Below are 11,813 nucleotides of genomic sequence, written 5' to 3' on the forward strand. Positions count from 1 at the left end.
ATCTATAATACAAATGCCTTTTGGAGCGGGACCGGCTCCACATAAATCCAGTCCTCAATTGTTGTCAAGTTCTCTAAACTCTCTCTCTTGCAAAAGTATTGTTCATGCCAAGTTAACTAAGTACTATGTTTATGTTGCTACCATCAATTAAGTTCACCCTCTATGCTCACAAAGTAATCTCATAAAAATTATTTCTCTAATTTTCCTAATTTCGCTACTGTCAAAGTTCATAGGTCATTTCCATTACACAAGATGTCACATCTAACGGCTTTAGCATGAAATGTCTCCATGCATTCTTGTTGCCCATTTGACACATCTACTGATGTGCCAAAAACAGCTAGTCTCGATCTTCGACCATGCACATTTGACTAAAGCTAAACTGAGGACGTAAGTAACTAGCAATAATGTGCAAATTTTCAAAGTCTCACAATGTTGGCTATCGTGCTATTGCTGAAGCTTCAAGAACTCTTACCTTGATTCAGCCCTTTGAACCCTGAGGGTCATACATGCATCCAATTCAACAATGGGGTCATCAAATCCCCATTCAACATCAAGGCTAGAGTAGTCATAATTGACACCAAAAGATAACTACCTCCAAGCACTGGAATCATCCTCTTTTGGCTCAATACAGACCACAACAGCACTTGCATTTGGTACCTGTAAAACCTCACTTTTGATACACACACCTTCTAACCCATCATCTTGACCTTCCAAGGCAGTCATCAGAAACTCTCATACTGTTGTCTCCTCATCAACCACACCAGTAGGTCGGACACATTTTGAAAAAGCCTTAATAAGTGGAATCTCACAAGGTACTGCTCTCGAGAGGTCGTAGGTGGGGGGGTAGATCAAAGAGGTCGCAGGTGGCAACGCAGCCATGAAATGAAAACACGTGTGCGGCGAGCAGGCAAATGGTGCAATGAGAACCAGGGGGACATAGGTGGCGGCATCTTTCGTAGGGAAGCTACCAACAAGAAAGAGCAGGGTAAGCCCCTGCTTCGTGCGAGGGGATCTTGAGTAGGGTTTTTTTTAGACTTATTCAGGGCAGAGAAGATCAAGCAGGGCATTTGCTCGGATGGCTTAGAGTAGGAGTAACCATTGTTGATCAGCCTGTGCTCGAATCCTACAGACGTCCTCTCCTTTTACAAGAGGAGTATGTAAGAGAAAAATACACTCATAAAGAGATGGTATATTCCTGGTTATTGAATAAAATAGAAGTAGAGCCAGTAGTAGAGCTATATACCAATAGTGCATGCAAAAATTTTAGCATTAGTGGACATTTGAGAATCCAGATGCATGGATACTACTTCAAATTGATCATCATCTGAAGTCAACCTAGTATGATCAATGGTCATTTCATCACAAGGACAAACTACCATAAGAGCATGTGTTCGCATCCACAACCACCTTATAAGACCCATCCATGACTACATCACAATATGTCTTGAGCACATCATCAACATACATAGGACATTCATTGTCTTTCTTACTCTCACACGCCAAGGAGATCCCCTCATCATGAATTCCGATTTCTTCAACATTTTGTTCTCTCACAAGCGGTGCCCCATTAAGAATTACATCCGATAGCTTACTCAAGATCCCAATGTCTTCAGCAAAAATGGAACTTGTTTCACTCCAATCATCCTCAGATATGATGAGTGTAATAATATTTTCATGGACCTTCCATTGCTAGAAAAAACAATGGATGAATTGTATAATGTCAAGTGAGAAACCAAGAGGATGCTTCATGTGAGGATTGTATAATGTCACATGAGAAACCAGGAGGTGCTTCATTGTGTTGAAGGTTGAGGTGAGTGAGATTCTCAAGAATTAAAAGATAGAACATGTCACAATTATGTTGAATAAAGGATGATCCTTGATACTTTAGTGTCCAATTTGAAATATAAGGTCACTTGGTGCTTTCAAGGTACTAAAAGTGTTGTCGTTTGTTACCATATACATATGGTAGTGATGTGTGTGAACACACTAGGACCGCCGGGGCATTTTTTCCCTCTTTAGGAGGTTTTTTCCCCCGTGCATTGTATATACGCCCATCACTCTAGGGCTATACATCTTTCCATTGTACACTAAGTAATACACTCTCTATTGTGTGCCTTGAGATTCCTTCGTCTTCTCCAAGCTGTGTGTCTCTCTCTGCAACCCTAATTCCAACAATTGGTATCAGAGCAGGTTGCGTCCTCCCGGGCTTAGTTGACAGCTGCTCCAGCACATGCCTGCTCACTTTCTCCAATCACAGTGAGGTTTGGCGAGCGTTCTCACAGGTCGACAAAACATTCGGGTAAGCTCGTAGAGCTTGGTTTGCTCAGATTTTGATTTGGGCTCATTTTGGCCTCCGTTTCCACTACAGGCAGGTTTGCATAGGCAATTTCGTCATCTTGTGCAAAATTTCTATCAGTGCCATTTTTTGCATAACAGGTGCCTTACAGTCTTGTACGGTTTGTGCTATATAGCACATGTTGTTCCTGCTTCGTTTCTCCTATTTTCGGGCAATTTTCACATCAGGTACAACATTTACCATGGCTGACAACAACAACACAGATGTGTTCAAGATTTTGCTGCTGAGGATAGGTTGGATGGGGACAATTACCCTATGTGGGCTTATATGATGCAACACGTTCTTGTGTCAAAGGGTGTCTCGAATATTGTGCAGGGCATTGATGTATGTCCTGGTTCTGAGGATGTAGGCGATGTTGAGGATGTTGCAGGTCTTGCCGCAAGGATTGCTACTGTTAGAGTTGTTTTGCCTACAACATAACAAGCTTGTTGGGATGTTAAGGATGCGCAGGCTCATGCATTAATTGCGTTGTCTGTGAAGCGCACCATTGTTCCTCACATCCGTTCAGCAAAATCTGAAAAATAGGCCTAGGATATTCTAGCAGGTCTTTATGCAAGCCGCAATGAGGCTAAAATTGCTTTGCTGTGTAAAGAGCTGGAGTCGAAGATTATGCATGAGGAAGATGATATGGACACTTTCCTTGCGAGTGTCAAGGATATCAATGAGCAACTTATTTCTACAGGTGAAGTTATTTCAGATAGTTCCCTTGTACAGAGTGTTCTTGATGCCTTACCAGATTCTTACCAGACTTTTGCTACTACTTGGAGACTTGTGACCCAAGGAAATCCAGAAGTTGTCAATTTTGATGCATTATGCACATTGCTGTTGCAAGAGCCCCTTTCCAGAAAAAACAGGACTAGACAGCGTGCAGTTGAACAGGCTTTTATTGCTTCTCAAAGAAAGGGTGGTAACAACAATGCAGCCACTTCTTATGGTTCTGCTGCAAGTGGTGGCAAAACTTCTCTTCCTAATGCTTCTGCTGGCAGCACTTCGTATGGCAATTTCGGTGATAAGGGCAAAAAGAAGATGCATTGCCATTATTGTAAAGCTAATGATCACTTGATCAAGTTGTGTCCTAAGTTGAAGGCCAAAGAGGCTAAGAAGAAAGAGGGTGGTTCCACTGCAAATGCTGGTTCCACTACAAATGCAGCCATTGTTGAGTCTTCTGTGAAAGGAGACTGTGATGTTGATGTTGATGCAGAATGGGCTTTTATCGCAGAGTGCACTTACAATCCTACTGTCCATGATGCATGCTTGTCAGTTGCTGCAGATTCACATGTGTGGTATTTCGACAGTGGTGCTACAAAGCACATTACCTCACATTGTGAATTATTCACCTCTCTCGAGTCTGTCCCTCATGGGAATTCAGTCACTTGTGCCAACAATGCCTCTTATCTAGTTCAGGGAGTTGGAAAGATTGTGCTTATTGTTGCAAATGGCAGTTCCTTCACACTTGTGGATGCACTTTATGTACCTGGGATCAAGAAGAATCTCTTGTCTGTATCCGCAGTTGCTAGACTTGGACTTGTAGTCAAATTTGTGGATGATAGATGTACAGTTCATGATCTCAATTTTGGTGATGAAATTGTTGCATTTGGCCTTTTGTGCCATGGGCTGTATAAGCTCACTTTGTATGACAAGTGTGGACAAAATTTTTCAAATGCTATTGCAGATTCAAGGGCTATTTCAGATGCAAAACTTTGGCATGCACGTTTTGGTCATCTAAATTTTGCTGGTTTGCTGCGCTTGCAGAAATCTGATATGGTTGCTTCTTTGCCGCCTCTTGAAGCACCTATCAAACATGTTTGTGAAGGCTGTGTTCTGGGTAAAATGCAGCATTCTAAGTTTCTAAAGGATGGTTCAGTTAGGGCCACATGCAGGTTGCAGCTTGTGCATAGTGATGTTTGTGGGCCCATGCAAACTCCGTCCTTGGGCAATTTACGTGTACTTCGTGACTTTCATTGATGATTACTCCAGGCATGCATGGGTATTTCTGCTTGAAGTGAAGTCCGAAGTTTTTATGTGCTTCAAACAATTTCTGGCTATGGCTGAAAATGTCTCGAAATGTACTATGGGCACCCTTCGTTCCGATCGAGGGGGGGAGTATATGTCTCATGAATTCAATGCATTTCTGGCTAGTCGTGGGATAAAACACTAGTGTACAGTGCCTTATACACCTCAGCAAAATGGTGTTGCTGAGAGGAAAAACAGGTCACTGACGGAAATGGCACGATGTATGGTCGAAATTAAGTCAAGATTTGCTGCATTGTTTTTGGCTTGAGGCCATCATGTGTGCCACTTATGTACTAAACAGGTGTCCTACGAAAGCTTTGCAGTCTATTACTCCATATAAATCATGGCATGATAGAAAGCCTTCTATTGAGCACATGCGTGTTTTTGGTTGTTTGGCATATGCTTTTGTGCCAAAAACACAGCGCAGAAAATCGGATGATAAGGCTGTCAAATGTATTTTTGTTGGTTATAGTGTTGAAAGAAAAGGTTACATGTTATATCATCCGCAAACAAAGCGTATTTTGGTTTCACGGGATGTAGTGTTTGTGGAAGATTTTGTCCAGCCCTTGCTGTCATGTACTAGAGACAGTAATGTAAGCTCACATGACATTTATGACACTTTGTTGCCTCTTTTCAGTGGTAGAAATACGACTGTAAGTTCCAATGAGGCAAATGTACAGCCTATGGGGGTTTCTAAAAATGTTACGGATCAGCCTATTACTGATGCAGATGTACATGATGTACTTGATGAGGAAAGGGCTGAAAATGAGCAGGCGAGAGGTATGCCAAAATGGCTGGTGCACACTTTGCGTGATAGTAAATTGGACGCACCTTTGTCTAGTCGTACTCGTTCAGGCTCTCGCCATGCATCTTATGCATCAGATTGTTATGCTTTGGCTGTGTCTAGCTTACATGATGTTGAGGACCCTCTGTCTTTTGATGAAGCAGAGAATTCAGAAAATTGGATGGCTGCCATGCAATCAGAATATGATGCACTTATAGAAAATGACACATGGACTTTATGTGATTTGCCTCCTGGCAAAAAGGCCATTGGTACGAAGTGGGTTTACAAGTTGAAACACAAGCCGGATGGTGAGATCGATCGCCATAAGGCTGGACTTGTTGCAAAGGGTTATGCATACCAAAAAGGAATTGATTATGAAGAGACTTTTGCTCCCACTTGTCGTATGACTACTGTGTGTTTTCTATGTGCATTGGGAGCTCATTTTGGTTGGGATGTACATCAATCAGACATTGTTACTACTTTCTTGAATGGTGACATATTTGAGGAAGTTTATGTAACGCAGCCTCGCGGTTTTGTCATAAAAGGACAAGATAACAAAGTGTGCACATGCAAGAAGGCTTCGTATGTGTTGAAGTAATCTCCTCGTGCTTGGTATGAGAAAGCTGACACTCATTTGGTTAAACGAGGCTTTCGTAATAGTCCAACAGAAAGCACATTGTATGTAAAGCGTGAGGGTGATGTACTTCTCATTGTGGTTCTTTATGTCGATATTTGCTGATCACTGGACCAAATGAGAGACATATTGCTGAATTTAAGGCTGATTTGAATGCTGCTTTCAAGATGAAAGATTTGGGGCTGTTGCATCATTACTTGGGTATATAATTTAAGCAGTGTGATGGTGGTATTGCCTTGTGTTAGAAAAGTTACATAGAGACATTGCTATGTAAGTTTGGACTTGAGGATTGCAAACCTATTGCCACTCCCATGGAAACAGGTTTGAATTTGAGTCTACATGATGCTGGTGATCCTGTTGATGTCACTCTTTACCAAACTTCTGTTGGCTGCCTCATTTGTATGCAACACGAGGCCAGATATTCAGTTTGCAGTCTCAAAGGTCAGCAGATTTATGCATAGCCCAGGGTCTAAGCATTGGTAGGCTGTCAAGAGGATTTTCCGCTACCTTAGTGGCACTTTACATGTTGGCTTGTTTTATCCCAAGGGGGGATCATTGCCGCGAGACTTACATGTTTTTTCAGACTCAGATTGGGCTGGTTGTTTTGACACGTGAGTGTCCACAAGTGGTTTTTGTTTCATGCTTGGCAGTTCATGTATATCATGGTTGAGCAAGAAGCAACCTACTGTGGCCACTTCGAGTTGTGAGGCTGAGTACAGGGCAGTCTTCACAGCTACAGTTGAGTGTGTATGGCTTAGACGCCTTGGCTGATTTGGGTGTTGGACATGACACTACCAACACTATCTACACTGACAGTCAGAGCCCATTGGTAGTTGCGAGGAACCCAATTTTTCATGCTTGCACAAAGCACATTAAGGTGCATTACCACTATGTCAGGGAGAGGCTCTCAACAGGAGAGATCATCTTGGCTTATGTGCCAACACAAGACAACCTTGCAGATCTTTTCACAAAGGCATCGTCTCGTGAGAAGCTTGAAGCTTTCCACAAAGCTTTGGGCTTACTCCCCCTTTTGTGGACTGATCATGTCCTTAGGGCATGGCACTTCCCTTTACTCATGTGCCAGCTCTCTTTCACCGCATCACTCCAGGGGGGATTTGTTACCATATACACGTGGTAGTGATGTGTGTGAACACACTAGGACCGCCGGGGCATTTTTTCCCTCTTTAGGAGGTTTTTTCCCCCGTGCATTGTATATACGCCCATCACTCTAGGGCTATCCATCTTTTCATTGCATACTAAGTAATACACTCTCTATTGTGTGCCTTGAGCTTCCTTCATCTTCTCCAAGCTGTGTGTGTCTCTCTGCAACACTAATTCCAACGTCACTGATACAGCCAAGTTTGATTGCATCTAGAGGTGTCACTAGATATGGCAATTTAATGCAAAAATGCAATGTGCTAGTGAATGACCATGATGAGTTGCTAGTTTTAATAGTGTATAGAGTATGCATCGAGTAGATAGTGCACTTAGTATGGCATTTGTAAGTGTGGGGAAATGGTAGGCTTTGCTCTCATTGTAGACGTCAATGGTACAAGAAAGGGGGTCTCTTGATGTGGTGTCAATGCGATTGGAATTTTATGATGTGGAATCTTACCAAAAATTGTGCACCACTTTCAGTATTAAGTGTAATGCAAATATAATATGCGGAGAGGATCATGGCACATGAGGAAGCTTGTAAGAGGAGTCCGCACTCCAAATTTGACAGTGTATGCACTTAACGTAACCTCGGGGCCGGATTTTTTTTTATAAAAAAAATATGTATTTAAGGGAGAGAAGGAAATAAAGGCTAGCATTACTACTTGCTATTTGAAAGTGTTAGTGGGTTGCCACGATGGACGTCTATAAAAGAGCTCTCTAGCACTAACATAATGTCAATACTCAGGGAAGCGACTCGGATGGGGCACGAAGACTCTTTGAGGGTGTCAAACTCAAGAAGTGAACCTACAGAATGACAATATCTCTAGCACATGCAAATCTATTACTCTAGGATTTGGCAACTTGCCCATGTCCTATGTCACCGCACTCATCATCAACCTATTTCTGCACTTGAACGATGTCCAAATGCTACAAAACTTTAGGAGGAGGTCTAAGATACTTAGGAACACTAACCTACCAAGGTTGGTTGCAATCCAAGGAGGTACCAAAATCACGATTCATCATGATCAAGGTCCTAAAAACTGCAATAGAACATACCAAAAAGGTTGCCCTAGGGTCTAGGAACACTCTCCTATGGTTAGAATGTCAAAAAATAGCCATCAACACACTCAAAATATCAGATTTAGCCTACTTATACATAGTCACAAATCACCATAGAATCTACAACAAATATATTTGAATGAAAGAGCAATGGACAACGAACACAATGCAAGTTTCAAAATTGAAACTTGATTACCAGAGCTCAAGATATGATAATTACAATTTGCAAGAGAGTAGTCGCTTTCAGTCATACACTTCAAACTCAAAACTTGATAATGATAAGGGATTTCTTTTCCCACTTTACAAAATAGACTTTATACCTAGGGCTCTCTTGGCCATTGGCCAACTTCACAAGACTCAGACTCCATTACAAACTTTACGACTCAGATTCTCAAAGATTACCCTTCTATAATTAGAGATTATTAAATATTACAAGGATTTCCAAAAATATAATGAAGATACATCAGAATTTTGTGGATCATGGAAGAAGGGTCAACTCAAAGGGTGCTCGTCTTGCTTGACTTCCAACATTCCCCCCTTCCTAGTCTTTGCACACCCTCGTGCAAACTGTCTTGGTCTACTTCGCTTGCTGTTATGTTGTCTTTGCTTTGCTAGGGCAAATGTGGGAATGAGATGAATGTAGCCTTCTTCAGTAGTCTAGTGTACGCTTCTCAAGAGTACAAGTGAGTAGAGTAAACATTTTTTCTCTTGCTTCAATCTCCACCTTTGTTTCTGGCTCTTTGCAAGGATTTTTGCTTAATGTGCTCTGATATGCTATATGTTGAGCATGTAGATTCTTTGTTATGGGGCTGAAGATGGATGAATCTGGTTCAAAGAACCCAATCATCAATGCCTCCTTGAATGCTTGCATGTAAAAACATGAATGGAGCATAGAACCCCATGATCAAATTTCTGTTGGGAATCTTTATCTCCAGATTTCAGCATAAACCTCTCGTGCCTTCGAGGAATACCTGCCATGGATGTTTCGTTGCTTCTATATTTTTAAATGCGGTGACACATGTGATTAGCATCTTGGCAATCTTCACCAACATTTGGCGTGTCAAATCCAAAACATCCTTCATTTGGCTGATTCCTTGTAGAATGTTGACCATATACCTTTCCAAGGGAGGAAGCTTACCTTGTGGATTTGTGAGAACTGGGTACTTTAACACTGCTGGTCTTTTGCTTTGCTAGGAATAGAAATCATCCTAGGATCATCACCTATTGATATGGCAAAAGGTCGGGTCAATTCTGAGATGTTGTGGTGTGTTTTTGTAGTAGGTTTCATCTGTTGGGCGCTTTTTAAACCACTTTTTCCTCCATAGGGGTTGGTTCTTGAGGATTGTCAAGACTTGGTCAATAGTTATAGGAACATCCTTGTAATCCCCTTTATGGTTGGGCTCGAGACTAGGCAACATCTTCTTCTTCCAAAAGAGGGATTCTTGTCTCATCAGTGGTAGAGAGATCATATCATGCCCATGATTCTTTACTACTTCATCAGGGGTGATCATTATAATTGCCTTCAATTCAAGTACTTTTAAGTTCATATTGCATGTACTCTTTGTGAGACAGGTCGTGCACTTCTGAGATCCATCTTTTAAATCTCCTCCATGGTGTCTATCCTATTTTCTATGTCACCAAAGTCATGTAACCCTACCTTTGTAGACGTGCAAAGGAGATCAGATGAGCTAAGAACGATCGTGTAAGCTACAACTTTGCAAGTGCAATCATTGCATGATCAGGCTTGGTAGATCTATAGGGGAAGGTCCATGCTCATAGACTCCTTTCTAGTTCCATGTGTGACTTCCACTATTGCAGGCCTTTCCCTTATGACACTAATGGCCATATCTTTCTGTTGGAGTTCAAGGACATGTTTTGCATTCTGGGTCACCAACTCCTCTTTTGCTTCAGCCAACTGCTCTCTTAGCAATTTGATCTCATCATCTTTTTGGCCCTGAATTACCTTGTGCCCAGTGGTCATGATTTGTTGATCATACTTTTCTTGAGCTAGAGCCTCCCTTAGATCCTTGAGCTCTTGTAAAGTTGAGGTAGGAGTTGATGAGGTAAAGGCATGGCCATAACCATAGCAATGTGAGGATTGGGTTCAATGTATCTAGGTGGCTTCTGAACCTTCAAATGTTGTGCGATAAGATGCAACGGAAATTCTGTTTCTGAGTACACCAGATCCTTGTAAGTAAACTTATATCCTTGCTGCTTCACAAAAGATTTGTCATTGTCTGTAGCTTTGGTCTTTAGCAGCAAGTTGTGGCTGCCAGGTGGCACATGTAAAGCTTGGTTGATCATATCTGTAGTGATTCTGACTTTTACTATTTCACCATCCTTATCCGTTAGGGTAGCTTCTCCGTTGTATTGAATTGATGACATCAATTCATTTGCTCTCTGGAAATCACCACCCGAGATTAGATTCAAAGATTGGCCCACAAGTTGTTGATAAAAGTCAAAAAATGCGAACTTTGATCATAAAATGAAAAATGAGTATAACTTGATCAAAACAAGTCCAAATTTGTCCAAACTTCACCAGTGCATCTACAATAGCTATATGCACTAGATCAAGAGGCTGTAGGTCAATTCTAGCTTAGCGGGTCATGGATCGCAATCCATGTTCGCCAACATTTTGAACTTTTGGTGGTACCAACTGATTAAGAAAGAACTGGGGATGCTATGGTTCACATCATTTTGAATTTGGACCACTGGTTGGGATTTCATGCCGTATTTTGAAAATTTTTCTTCGACTTAGAGATTTTTGGCATTTTGGCAAAAAATTTGCAATCCAAATGACTTGAAACTCTAGGTTTAGGTTTTCCTTGATATTTGGCACCAAGTGATATGGTTTTACTTGGACAACTCACAGGGCCTCATGGATCACGATCCATGTTGGACAAATTTCTTGGCTGAATCTTTGGGAGCTTGTTCCTATAGTCTATCCTAACACGCTGGTGACATTATTTTCAAATTTGGACAAGTTCATCTCTAGTTTTTATAGTTTCCTAAGTTATGGACTGATTTGGTGCGACTTTGCCATATGTGTTTTTGGGTGGCACTTTAGATCTTTGATTGTGATCAATATGTTTGGCATTTGGCTTTGTTGATGAATTGGACTTGAAGAAGAGTCCCAATTCCAGTTGTGTGTTGAGTTCTATTCCTTTTGGAGTCTGTTTGGACACTCAAGGTCCTCTAGCAAGTTTGACTCATTTCTCAGGCACTTTTTAGCATTACTTGATGTTACCATATACATGTGGTAGTGATGTGTGTGAACACACTAGGACCGCTGGGGCATTTTTTCCCTCTTTAGGAGGTTTTTTTCCCCCGTGCATTATATATACGACCATCATTCTAGGGCTATCGATCTTTCAGTTGCACTGTAACATTTAATGGTTTAAAACTTATGTGTAGTGGAAATTAGCATGAACATAGTGGGCATTTCATTAGAATAGATTCCTAATGAGAATTACAAGAGTGCTTGGGTGGAGAGAGAAACAAAAAGCATAACACCTAGTTAGATAGCATCAAAAATACTTTCAAAAGAGAGAGAAATTAAGCTATTGACAACAGTTGAGGACCGGATTTGCATGGAGCCGGTCCCCCCTCCAAAAGGCTTTTGTATTATGGTTTCTCCCATCAAGAGAGACATTGTACAATACAATTCTTTGTGTTCCTTCAAGACTAGCTAGTGCAATGAAGATGAAAGCTTCATGCACTAAGCAAAACACTTAGCAAACACAACTTTAATTATCCCCGTTCTCAGACCCAAGACCTCACACACCTTCGAAGATGGTGAGAGCTAGCAG

At 41.4% G+C, this 11,813-nt stretch overlaps 1 pseudogene; it reads right to left on the reverse strand.

Annotated features, from left to right (window-relative positions):
- Window positions 1–689: 689 nt before the first annotated feature.
- Window positions 690–10,308, reverse strand: LOC147418731 (uncharacterized; annotated as a pseudogene).
- Window positions 10,309–11,813: the final 1,505 nt, after the last annotated feature.

Source organism: Adiantum capillus-veneris, chromosome 29, assembly GCF_014529385.1.
Source record: "Adiantum capillus-veneris isolate H3 chromosome 29, ASM1452938v2, whole genome shotgun sequence".
NCBI lineage: Eukaryota > Viridiplantae > Streptophyta > Polypodiopsida > Polypodiales > Pteridaceae > Adiantum > Adiantum capillus-veneris.